The sequence below is a fragment of the Nicotiana sylvestris genome, chromosome 10, assembly GCF_000393655.2.
Source record: "Nicotiana sylvestris chromosome 10, ASM39365v2, whole genome shotgun sequence".
Lineage (NCBI taxonomy): Eukaryota > Viridiplantae > Streptophyta > Magnoliopsida > Solanales > Solanaceae > Nicotiana > Nicotiana sylvestris.
In genome coordinates this window covers 34,449,107-34,462,583 of record NC_091066.1, presented here as the reverse complement: position 1 = coordinate 34,462,583, position 13,477 = coordinate 34,449,107, and positions in this window count along the sequence as shown.

The following is a 13,477-nucleotide window of genomic DNA, read 5'->3' as shown; positions in this document are numbered from 1 at the left end:
ACGAGACAGTAACTCCATGAGACGACGGGTCGGGTCGTCACATTCTCCCCAACTTAAACAAACGCTCGTCCTCGAGCGTACCCAGAGTTGTCCTAGAAGCCAACCAAAAGCTGAATGACCTTATCAAGCATAAACCCGGGGATGATCCCATGTCACCCTATCTCACATGGGTCCGATAACACGTTTTAACTAAAATCACACAATCCAGTCTAGCCCATAAATCATAGAGCCACATTTCACCTTTTCGGAATCATACACAAGATCAGAACCTCACACCTACATTCAGAATAAGTTTGAACCAGCTGTAATAGACCATGCCTGCAACCTTAGGTGCAATTGTATGATATACCAATAACTCAAACAAATGCAGCAATAACTTCCATTCACAGCAGCTGCCCACAACAACCAAATACCGATAGAAATCTCTTATTAGCCAATGTCTCATTCCAACACTCTCATATACTGCCAATGATAATTGAAACACGCAATAAATCATAACCATTGCTCAGATCAACCATTCATGAGGCCATTTCTCCTCTAGCAATTATAGTAACAATTTTTTTTAAAACCGAACCTCGATATTTACCCATCAAACATGCTGAAATCAAATCCGTTCGTATTCATCAATGACCCCAATGATTACCTCGAATCCAACAGACCACTCTGGTGATATGACACCTCAATACAGGCCTAAGCCACAACTTTCATAATACTCACACCAATAAGAAACGGCCTGAACATACTCAAGTCATGAAAAATGACTCAAACGAAAGAGCCATACCTCAAGCTCATCAGTACCATCAGCGAACCCAACAAGAACATGCCGCAATACTACCGAAATATCATTAGTTTAATAACATTACCTTTTTATGAGACATATACTCTCGTCAAGTCACTTTTAATTAGCAATACTATTTCCCCAATCATCCGAAGATCATTCGCCCTAATCATCTGAAGCTTTTTTTCTCTAATCACCTAGAAGAAAATCGCTACACATCTCATGTTCTGCATGATGTACACATGTATTGTTCTAACTCTTACAATATTGACATGACGGATGAGGTATGCATAAATTCATGACCACTGTCGAGACAACGATTCGTTGGTTCTATACTCCTGGCAAGAACTATCACCTCATTTTGAGCAAAATCATGGTCTTAGATCCTTAATTTACTTCATATACTCAGATTGCACTAATATCAAATTCAATGATCTCGTCTCACCCAGTACGAACTGCTCAGGCAATAAGCCACCCCAGACATAATCAAAAGTCGCATATGATGCCTCAATATGCCAATAAGCTACCAATTCGAACGCGGAACAAAAGGAAAACAAACTCTGAAAGGAATTACCAATCTCACACACTAATACAGACTTTCCTTAGAAAACAGGAAGCAAGGCATACAAAATAGCATATAGAAAACTATACTCAATATCACACTATTGCGGCGTGCAACCCGATCCAGATAACATACCCATGGCGGCGTGCCACCCGATCCACACATAGATCTCACATAAGGAGATGCATATCGAGCCAAATTTGCTCATTACAACAAAATATCGAGTATCGGTCGTAAGCATGCTAAGTGCATAATAATATCTCTGAGGGACATATAGCGTTATAAGCTACAAAACTCAAGCACAACTGAGGTGCGATGTACAATCTGAATTTCAAGAGCCAAGATGCTCATATAACGTCATTCCTACATAGATTCTCAACACATAGCAATTTCTTAAGTCGTCTCACAACTCCCACGACGCAATGTATCACTACGCGAAATATCTGATAATGAAACATCAACCTAACTACTCCTCCATGAGGACCGCGTTACTGAAATGCACACATATGGCCTGATATAGAGCCATTATTCACATTAAATCTATCCATCGACTTCAAGCCGATTCTGATAACACTAAACTAGTCTGATAACCTTTCAAAGGTCCATAATAAATCCCATTTTTCTCATAACACACAAGAACAACCATCACAATCGGGGTAATCCTCCCCAGTTCACAACCCAATATGCCAAGTGCCCTCCAGGCATGAATCTTTAATTTAACGACACCATCACAAACTTCATACTTGGTTTACATCTTTAATCAATCAAGTGATCACATGCCACACTTATATAATCTTCCCGTGGGACACACTCCCACAACCTACCACAATAATATCTAGAGCGTACCTCCAAACCATCGATCGCACTAACGCTGAAGAGCGATCAAGAGTCATTAACCGGGACGCAAAACCCTTTTTACAAAACACCGATCTTAGGTGACGCTGAAGACAATTCCAACTTACCTTAAACATTGAAACTTATCTCCTGCTCATCCGAGCTCATGACATCTTGTCAAAAATTTTCCTTCACTCGTGCCATTCTCGGCCTAATTTCCACAACCAGAATTGATTCACCAGCATGCATCAAATCGAAACTAACATAGTACATAACCGTACAACCCGCTAACCAATAGCAAGCTCCCCAACTTAGCTCGAAGCCATAGATCACAACACATATACTCTATCGCTGCCGTAATACCATGGTGAGATTAAACTCACTCCTTCATAAGCTTGTGGAAACATGAATCATCGGAAATTTTAACTCTTCTGTAATTTTTGCATTCACTCACACAACAGTTAAGCCCACTCTTTAGGCGACAATTTTTTTTACTAAGTCCCAAATTTTTTCAAAATTTCGGCAGAGTTTCCTTCGTAATTGGGCCTATCCACCTGCCAGAGAATCACCAAAACCATCCTAACAACACGTCCACAACTTGACAAAGCATCACAATGTATATCAACAACATTAATTTCAATATTACATGTATTATATTATCAAAATTGATACATGGACATGCGTTGCACCTATTTGAATCATAACACATAGAAAATACCTTTCAATCCTCCATTATTGGGCTATTCAACCGAGTAAGAACATATTCTTTCTTTAATGTTTTCGACCCTCAAGGTGGTCTCCTTGACTCAACGATTTCGTCATAATACATTTACAGAAGCGATCTCAGCTCCCAGACTTATCTAACTAGTATGACAAATAGATTCCCCTCATAAGCCAATTACCCACAAGCTTTACCTTTGTCACGACCCAAATCCCGGTCGTGATGGCGCCCAACACACTACTAGGCAAGCCCGACCATTATTCAACACTTAACCCAATTTATCAAAAATAGCGGAAAGAAATATCAATTAAGCAAGATTAAAGTACTGAAGAATTTAACAAAATACACAATATAATCTCACTAGGACCCGGTGTCACGAATCTGAGCCTCTAGAATACAGAATATCATCCTAATACATGGTATATCCAAAGTCTGATAATGCGGAAATAAAGAGATAGGATAGGAGGGAGAAGATCAATGGCTGCGAACGCCGTGCAGCTACCTCGATACTCCCAGAGGCTGGATCTGCTGATCAACTGGATCTACTGAGCCTGAGACTGCCCTGGATCTGCACACAAGGTGCAGGGAGTAAAGTGAGTACTCCGACCCAGTGAGTAATAAAAGTAACTACAGTCCGAAGATAAGAAAATCCAGTAAATACACAAAGTAAGCTAAAATCCAAATATACAGCAACATATGGAACTGAGCAGCTAAACAACAGTATAAATAGAAATACATGAATGCAATGCAATGCATATGATGGTACATTCCAGTACCCACTGCGGCGTGCAGCCCGAGCCATCCATATTTATTTATCGTCGACGGCGCTCACTAGGGGTGTGTACAGACTCCGGAGGGGCTCCTACAGCCCAAGCACAATATCTTGGTCAGTCATTGTTACCTGACCAATTTATATCATACAGTGCCATTGTTACCACTGTTCAAGTATATCATCCAGTGTCATTGTTACCACTATTTCAAGTATATCACACAGTGTCATTGTTACCACTGTTTCAAGTATATCACACAGTGTCATTGTTACCACTGTTTCAAGTATATCACACAGTGTCATTGTTACCACTGTTTCAAGTATATCATACAGTGTCATTGTTACCACTGTTTCAAGTCACTTTATAATCAGTCTAGAAAATAATATAATAAGCCTCTTGAGCATTTACAAAACAGAAGTTCCCAGCCCGGAATACATTTAAAAATATCATTTAAGTTTTCAACACTTAGAATTATGGCTGAGTTTGCAAAATAACATTTAAAACCTTGGACTGAAATTAAATGATATGCAAATCATGCTAAGCAGTAATATCAATCCTCGAAGGATTTTGCAAATCGGCACAAGACCCCAAACATGGCATCAAGCCCCGTAATATCAATGAAGTATGTGTATCAATCACCAGTATAGTATAAACATCATACGGGATGGAACAAGTCACAATCCCCAATAGTATCCGATCCCGCAGTCACTATGGAGTGCGTGTCACGCCTCAATATAGCGTTACGATGTGAAAGTCCGGGGTTTCAAACCCTCAGAACAACATTTACATCTATTACTCACCTCAAGACGACCAAAAGTCTACTCCGCGATGCCCTTTCCTTTCGAATCGACCTCCTCACGCGTCGAATCTTGCCAAAACCACAAGGAATATATTACAATAGGCTAAAGGAATATAACTCAATCGAAAAGACTCGAAAAATATCGAAAATCACGAAATTTGCAAAACCCGAGCCCCGGGCCCACTTCTCGAAAAATTATGAAAGTCACATCATCGAATTCCTCGTCTCTCCACGAGTCCGTACATATAAATTTTACCAAAATCGGAGTTCAAATGACCCCTCAAATCTTCATTTTAGAATTTCAATCTCAAGCCCTAATTTCTTATAATTTGGCTATGTTTTCATGGATTTCAAGGATGATTCTTTAATAAAATCATGTATTTAACTCATAAAACTTACCTCCAATCGATCTCAGTTGAAACTCCCTTCAATCCCCGTCCAAAAGCTCTCAAAATGACTGAAAATGGTGGAAAAATGACCCAAAATCGGATATAAACTCACTGTCCAGATTTTTCGCAATTACTATTCACCCGTGCGGTACTGTTCACGCGCGGTACTGTTCACACGTGCAATTACAACAGTAGTTCACTGCTGCTAAAATAATGCACCAGCAACCAATTTAAATTGCAGCACAGCCATTTTTAGTGCTCTAACTCCATCATACGAACTCGGAATTAGACGATTCTTATTCCTATGAGTCACAAATAATAATACGAACACAACCCTTCAATCGAAACTCAATTCGGAGCTCATTTGCCCAGTGTGATATCCTTTTCGCTCGTTAAACAATTACTCATGTTTCGCGTCAAAAACCTAATCGCGACTTGATGAAATTAAACCAAAATTTCCAGATCGGTCCTATAATTCATTATCAAAATTCAGGAAGTCTCGGAATCAAATTTGGATCTCTAGAACTAAAAATGAACCTTTAGATCATTACATTTATGCTCAAAACGGCAAAAATCTTCCAAAAACTCTTCCAAAATTTGTCTGAGCCTCATGGGATCCCAACAAAGTATACTAACAAGTCCCATAATATGACACAAACTTAGTTGTTCCTTCGAATCACCAAAAACAATGCAAAAATACTAAATTCACCACGGATTCAAGCCTATGAACTTTGAAACTTCAAATTTTCACATCCGATGTCGAAACACGTCAAAACTAGTCCGAATGATCTCAAATTTTGCAGACAAGTCCAAAATGACATAACGAAGCTACAGAAACTCTCGGAATTCCATTCCGAGCCTCGGATCAAAATCTTACCTATCAACCGGAATTCGCCAAAATACTAACTTTGCCGATTCAAGCTTAATTCTACACCGGTCATCACAAAAATATTCCGGACACACTCCTAAGTCCCAAATCACCTAACAAAGCTATCCAAACCATAAAATTCGCATTTCGAGCGCTCTAACACATAAGTCAATATCCGGTTGACTTTTCCAACTTAAGCTTCCTTAAAAGAGACTAAGTGTCTCAAACCTTACCAAAATCATTCAGGAATGACTTCAAATTTTGCACACAAGTCACATTCGACATTACGGACTTGCCCCAACTTTCGGAATCGCATTCCGACCCCGATATCAAAATTTCCACTTCCGGTCGAATTTTCTCAAAAACCTTCAAATTTCTATATTTAGCCAAACGGCTCCAAAATGACCTACGGACCTCCGAATTCACTTCCGATCGCGCTTCCAAATCCAGAATCACCATACGGAGCTAATCCCAATCTCGGAATTCCAAACGGACATCAATAACACTGAAATGCATTTTAAGCCAAACTGATGCAATTTCTTCTAAAATGCTATCTTCCACAATAGGCGCCAAAACGCTCCCGGGTTATTCCAAAACCCGATCCGGGCATACGCCCAAGTACGAAATCATCATACGAACCTGCTGGAACCTTCGGATCCCAATTCCGAGGTCTTTTACTCAAAATTCCAATCCTAGTTCATTTCTTCAATTTTAAGCTTTCAAAATGAGAATTTCCATTTAGATTTGACTCCAAACTTCCTGAATTTTAATTCTGACCATACACTCAAGTCAATATACCTGAGATGAAGCTGCTCATGGCCTCAAACTGCTGAATGATGCGCCGGAGCTCAAAACGACCGATCGGGTTGTTACAATCTCCCCAATTTAAACATACGTTCGTCCTCGAACGTGCTGAGAACTACACTAAAGTAGTCTGAAATCACTTGTTTAACATCTCATGCACCTTCCTGTGCTACCACCACTCAGTTGAGCACATTAGCTCGACAACTCTGTAGGTATACTCCCTTATTCAAGCAAATAAGCCATTAGGTCCAATTCCAACATCCTGAATTTCCTGCCAAGCCTGTTTCCATCATACGACCACCATATCAATCTCCACACGCTGTACCCAACATGGCTGCATAACTTTGCTGAATTCACACTTTGCATCACTTTACTCATAGGACCACAATAACATTCTTTAAACATAATAGTCGAAATTCCACAAATCTGATGCTCCCATTGCATCTCATGACCTACATAGGTCTTGCTCTAGTTTTTACAACACCGATACGACTGAAGAGATGTGCCGAAATTCATAATCAACTGTTGAATCAACAATTCATTGGATCTATACTCCTGACAAGTTCCATTACCTTGTCTCAAACCAAAGAATGATCTTTGCTCTATAATATACTTCATATAATCAGTTTGCACTGACCCCAAATCTAGTAACCTCGTCTCACCCGGTACGAACTGCTCAGGCAATAAGTCACCTCGGACATAATCAAAAATCCCACAAGACGCCACAATGTGCCAGTGGGCTACCAATTCGAACACAATACAAAAGGAAGGCGAACTCTAAGAGGAACTACTCAACTCGCACACTAACATGGACTTCCTCAGAAAACAGGGAAACAGAACACATAAAAGCAAATATGGTCAATGAACTGAACATCACACTGTTGCGGCGCGCAACCCGATCCAAACAACATACCCATGGCGGCGTGCCACCCGATCCACATATAGGACTCACATAAGGAGATACACGTCGAGCTGAATAGCTCACCACATCCAAATACCGAATATCGGTCATAAACACACTAAGGTGCATAATACCATTCCCAAGGAAACATATAGCGTTATAGGCTACAACTCAAGCACAACTGAGGTGCGATACATGATATAAGTCTCAAGAGCCATCCAGCTCATATAACATCACCGCTGAGCGGAACCTCAACACATAAGGAATTTACCAAGCCATCTCACAACTCATACATCGCAATATATCTTTACATGAATTATCTGACCACGAAATAAGACCGCGACTATCCTTCCATAAAGAGCGCATGCTGAAATAAACACAACTGGCCTGATGTAAGGCTCACTTCCACATTTAAATATATCCCCCGACCTCAAGTCGATCCTGATCGTGCCAAGCTAGGCCAATAATATTTCACAGGTCTATAACCTAATAAGCAGAGTGCCCTCTAGGCATAAATTCTCAAATGGATGATATTACCAAAATCCTCATACTTGGTTTAAATTTCTAATTAATCAAGTGACTACATGTCACACTTATACAATCTTCCCGCGGGACAAGCTCCCACCATCTTCCGAAATAATTAACAGGCCTGCACATTCAAACCACCGGCTGCACTAACACTGAAAAGCGATCAGGAATCCCTAACCAGGATGCAAGGCCTTTCTCACAGAACACCGATCTCAGGTGATACTGACGCCAATACCCATCTTACTCAAAACACTGAAACTCCTTTCCTGCTCATCCGAGCTCTTGACATCACATTCATTGACCAAACTGCGACCTTGGTCCTTACTTCAAATTCCATACCACTCACTGCACCTCATGTGCCGATATACGATAGACACGATCTCCATCACAACTCTGGAACCGATGATAGGCTAATACTTCATCACATAAGACCTTCCATTTAACTCACTTCGGGAGAACTATAGCAACATACAGGCGAATTCTCATAACCGTCGAATATGCCAATCTCTAAGTAGTGGTCCAAGCCACCATAACCCTTTCCGGGATCCGCCTACTCATAACAGGCCCTAACAGAAGAATGATTCAGAATAACATCAATCACTACGGCCGACAAGCCTCACACGCACCGCCACAAATCACATGCATAACTCGATCACGCTGAACGAACCGATCACTGACACCAATATGCCAACTCAACTATGGCTAATCAATCTACTTCCTTCCAGTTTATCCTTGATTGCCTTAGAAATAATAATATCTCCCTTCAACACCTAACTTATTCCAACCGCACTCACCCTGAGTGACCTTAAATCATGAGACCATGCTGTCTCAAAAACCATTGACCATTTCATGTCTCTCAATGCTACACCGCAAGTCAAAACATCATAGAACATTCTGTGTCTTTCTTCATAAGCTGCTTCAAAAGCTTGACTCTTAACTGTACTTATAGACTGAGAATCATCAGGCACCACACTTTGCCTCTTGAATTCACTAGGACCGCTATTGAGAGCCACCCAGCTCTGACTTGGCCCCGAATGCAACCAACTCTACTGAATTTTATAACATATGAATACCATCTCGATAAAGCACCCAACGGAATCACTTCCCTCGAAGCCTGCACCTATACGAGGCATAAATCATGAATCTTCCCTCAAGTCTAAATATGAGCCAATAAGGCTAACCATAGCATGCATCCAACAATTCATTTACTCAAATTACCACTCATGGTCCTTTTCCGTAGCTGCAATAACCCACCAATACGCCAATAACCAGAATTCACGCAGGTAATAAACCGTGCAATCAGCTAATCAACAGCAAGCTCCCCAACTTGGCTCGAAGCCATAGATCACAACACATATACTCTATTGCTGTCGTAATATCATGGTGAGATTAAACTCACTCCATCATAAGCTCGTGGAAACACGAATCATTTGGAATTTTAACTCTTCTACAATTCTTGCATTTACTCACACAACAGTTAAGCCCACTCTCTAAGCGACCATTTTTTTTATTTTTTTTTAATAAGTCCTAAATTTTTCAAAAATTTCGGCAGAGCCTCCTTTGTAATTGGTCCTATCCACCTGCTAGAGAATCACCAAAACCATCCTAACAACACATCCACAACTTGACAAAGCATCACAATGCATATCAATTACATAAATCTAAATTGATACATGGACATGCATTGCACCTATTTGAATCATAACACATAGAAAATACCCTTCAACCCTCCATTATTGGGCTATTAAACCAAGTAGGAACATATTCTTTCTTTAATATTTTCGACCTTTAAGGTGGTCTCCTTGACTCAATGATTTCGTCATAATACATTTACGGAAGCGATCTTATCTCCTAGACTTATCTAACTAGGAGACACGAAAAATATTCTTCACGCGCCCATAACTCGGGCTACTCAACAGATCACAATAAGAAACGAATCACTTAACAGTTCATCTACTATCCAGTAGGCTTCTTCGCCACTACCAAGTCGTACAAATACACCTCGCAACACTAACATACTCATCACGTGGATATCCAACCGCCATTCCGGCTAACAAGGACAATAATGAACATATGAGTTCAAAACACTTGCTCACAAAATCAGCACCTCGGTGCTCAAGCCATTGGCAAAGATTTGGCCTCAAGTCCTCCAGACTGGTCTAACTTCAAACTCACAGAGATTACACCTCGCCCCTCGATCGGGGAATCAAAGCCATCGAGACACATCTGATACTAAGCGCCCGTTGGTGCATACAATCACGTGGAAAGAATTTCAAAAGTTTCTTTTCAAGCTGAATCAAGGACGCACGATAAGAATTCAAGAATGTGAAGTTTTCCTAAAGGTTCGGCAGCCTCTCGAGGATAAGTACAGACGTCTCCATACCGATCCGCGAGACTCTACTAAACCGGCTCATGACTCGCGAGACCAAGTAACCTAGGCTCTGATACCAACTTGTCACGACCCAAATTCCGGTCGTGATGACGCCCAGCACACTACTAGGCAAGCCCGACCATTATTCAACACTTAACCCAATTTATCAAAAATAGCTGAAAGAAATATCAATTAAGCAAGATTAAAGTACTGAAGAATTTAACAAAATACACAATATAATCTCACTAGGACCCGGTGTCACGAATCTGAGCCTCTAGAATACAGAATATCATCCTAATACATGGTATATCCAAAGTCTGATAATGCGGAAATAAAGAGATAGGATAGGAGGGAGAAGATCAATGGCTGCGAACGCCGTGCAGCTACCTCGATACTCCCAGAAGCTGGATCTGCTGATCAACTGGATCTACTGAGCCTGAGACTGCCCTGGATCTGCACACAAGGTGCAGGGAGTAAAGTGAGTACTCCGACCCAGTGAGTAATAAAAGTAACTACAGTCCGAAGATAAGAAAATCCAGTAAATACACAAAGTAAGCTAAAATCCAAATATACAGCAACATATGGAACTGAGCAGCTAAACAACAGTATAAATAGAAATACATGAATGCAATGCAATGCATATGATGGTACATTCCAGTACCCACTGCGGCGTGCAGCCCGAGCCATCCATATTTATTTATCGTCGACGGCGCTCACTGGGGGTGTGTACAGACTCCGGAGGGGCTCCTACAGCCCAAGCGCAATATCTTGGTCAGTCATTGTTACCTGACCGGTCAGCCATTGTTACCTGACCAATTTATATCATACAGTGCCATTGTTACCACTGTTCAAGTATATCATCCAGTGTCATTGTTACCACTATTTCAAGTATATCACACAGTGTCATTGTTACCACTGTTTCAAGTATATCACACAGTGTCATTGTTACCACTGTTTCAAGTATATCACACAGTGTCATTGTTACCACTGTTTCAAGTCACTTTATAATCAGTCTAGAAAATAATATAATAAGCCCCTTGGGCATTTACAAAACAGAAGTTCCCAGCCCGGAATACATTTAAAAATATCATTTAAGTTTTCAACACTTAGAATTATGGCTGAGTTTGCAAAACAACATTTAAAACCTTGGACTGAAATTAAATGATATGCAAATCATGCTAAGCAGTAATATCAATCCTCGAAGGATTTTACAAATCGGCACAAGGCCCCAAACATGGCATCAAGCCCCGTAATATCAATGAAGTATGTGTATCAATTACCATTATAGTATAAACATCACACGGGATGGACCAAGTTACAATCCCCAATAGTATCTGACCCCGCACTCGCCATGGAGTGCGTGTAACGCCTCAATATAGCGTTACGATGTGAAAGACCGGGGTTTCAAACCCTCAGAACAGCATTTACATCTATTACTCACCTCAAGACGGCCAAAAGTTTACTCCGCGAAGCACTTTCCTTTCGAATCGACCTCCTCGCGTGCCGAATCTTGCCAAAACCACAAGGAATATATTACAATAGGCTAAGGGAATATAACTCAATCGAAAAGACTCGAAAAATATCGAAAATCACGAAATTAGCAAAACCCGAGCGGGCTCACTTCTCGAAAAATTACGAAAGTCACACCACCGGATTTCTCGTCTCGCCACGAGTCCGTACATATAAAATTTACCAAAATCGAAGTTCAAATGACCCCTCAAATCTTCATTTTAGAATTTCAATCTAAAGCCCTAATTTCTTATAATTTGGCTATGTTTTCATGAATTTCAAGGATGATTCTTCAATAAAATCATGTATTTAACTCATAAAACTTACCTCCAATCGATCTCAGTTGAAACTCCCTTCAATCCCCGTCCAAAAGCTCTCAAAATGACTGAAAATGGTGGAAAAATGACCCAAAATTGGATATAAACTCACTGCCCAGATTTTTCGCAATTACTGTTCATGCGCGGTACTGTTCACGCGTGGGTTACTGTTCACTGCTGCTAAAAAATGCACCAGCAGCCAATTTAAATTGCAGCACAGCCATTTTTCACTAAAAATGGCTTTAAATCCATCATACGAACTCGGAATTAGACGATTCTTGTTCCTATGAGTCACAAATAATAATACGAACACAACCCTTCAATCGAAACTTAATTCGGAGCTCATTTGCCAAGTGCGATATCCATTTTGCTCGTTAAACAATTACTCATGTTTCGCGTCAAAAACCTAATCGCGACTTGATGAAATTAGACCAAAATTTCCAGATCAGTCCTATAATTCATTATCAAAATTCCAGAAGTCTCGGAATCTAATTTGGATCTCTAGAACTAAAAATGAACCTTTAGATCATTACATTTATGCTCAAAACAGCAAAAATCTTCCAAAAACTCTTCCAAAATTTGTCCGAGCCTCATGGGATCCCAACAAAGTATACTAACAAGTACCATAACATGACACAAACTTAGTTGTTCCTTCGAATCACCAAAAAAAACGCAAAAATACTAAATTCACCACGGATTCAAGCCTATGAACTTTGAAACTTCAAATTTTCACATCTGATGTCGAAACACGTCAAAACTAGTCCGAATGATCTCAAATTTTGCAGACAAGTCCCAAATGATATAACGAAGCTATAGCAACTCTCGGAATTCCATTCCGAGCCTTGGATCAAAATCTTACCTATCAACCGGAATTCGCCAAAATACTAACTTTGCCGATTCAAGCTTAATTCTACACCGGTCATCACAAAAATATTCCGGACACACTCCTAAGTCCCAAATCACCTAACAAAGCTATCCGAACCATAAAATTCACATTTCGAGTGCTCTAACACATAAGTCAATATCCGGTTGACTTTTCCAACTTAAGCTTCCTTAAAAGATACTAAGTGTCTCAAACCTTACCAAAATCATTCAGGAATGACTTCAAATTTTGCACACAAGTCACATTCGACATTACGGACTCGCCCCAACTTTTGGAATCGCATTCCGACCCCGATATCAAAATTTCCACTTCCGGTCGAATTTTCTCAAAAACCTTCAAATTTTTATATTTAGCCAAACGGCTCCAAAATGACCTACGGACCTCCGAATTCACTTCCGATCGCGCTCCCAAATCCAGAATCACCATACGGAGCTACTCCCAGT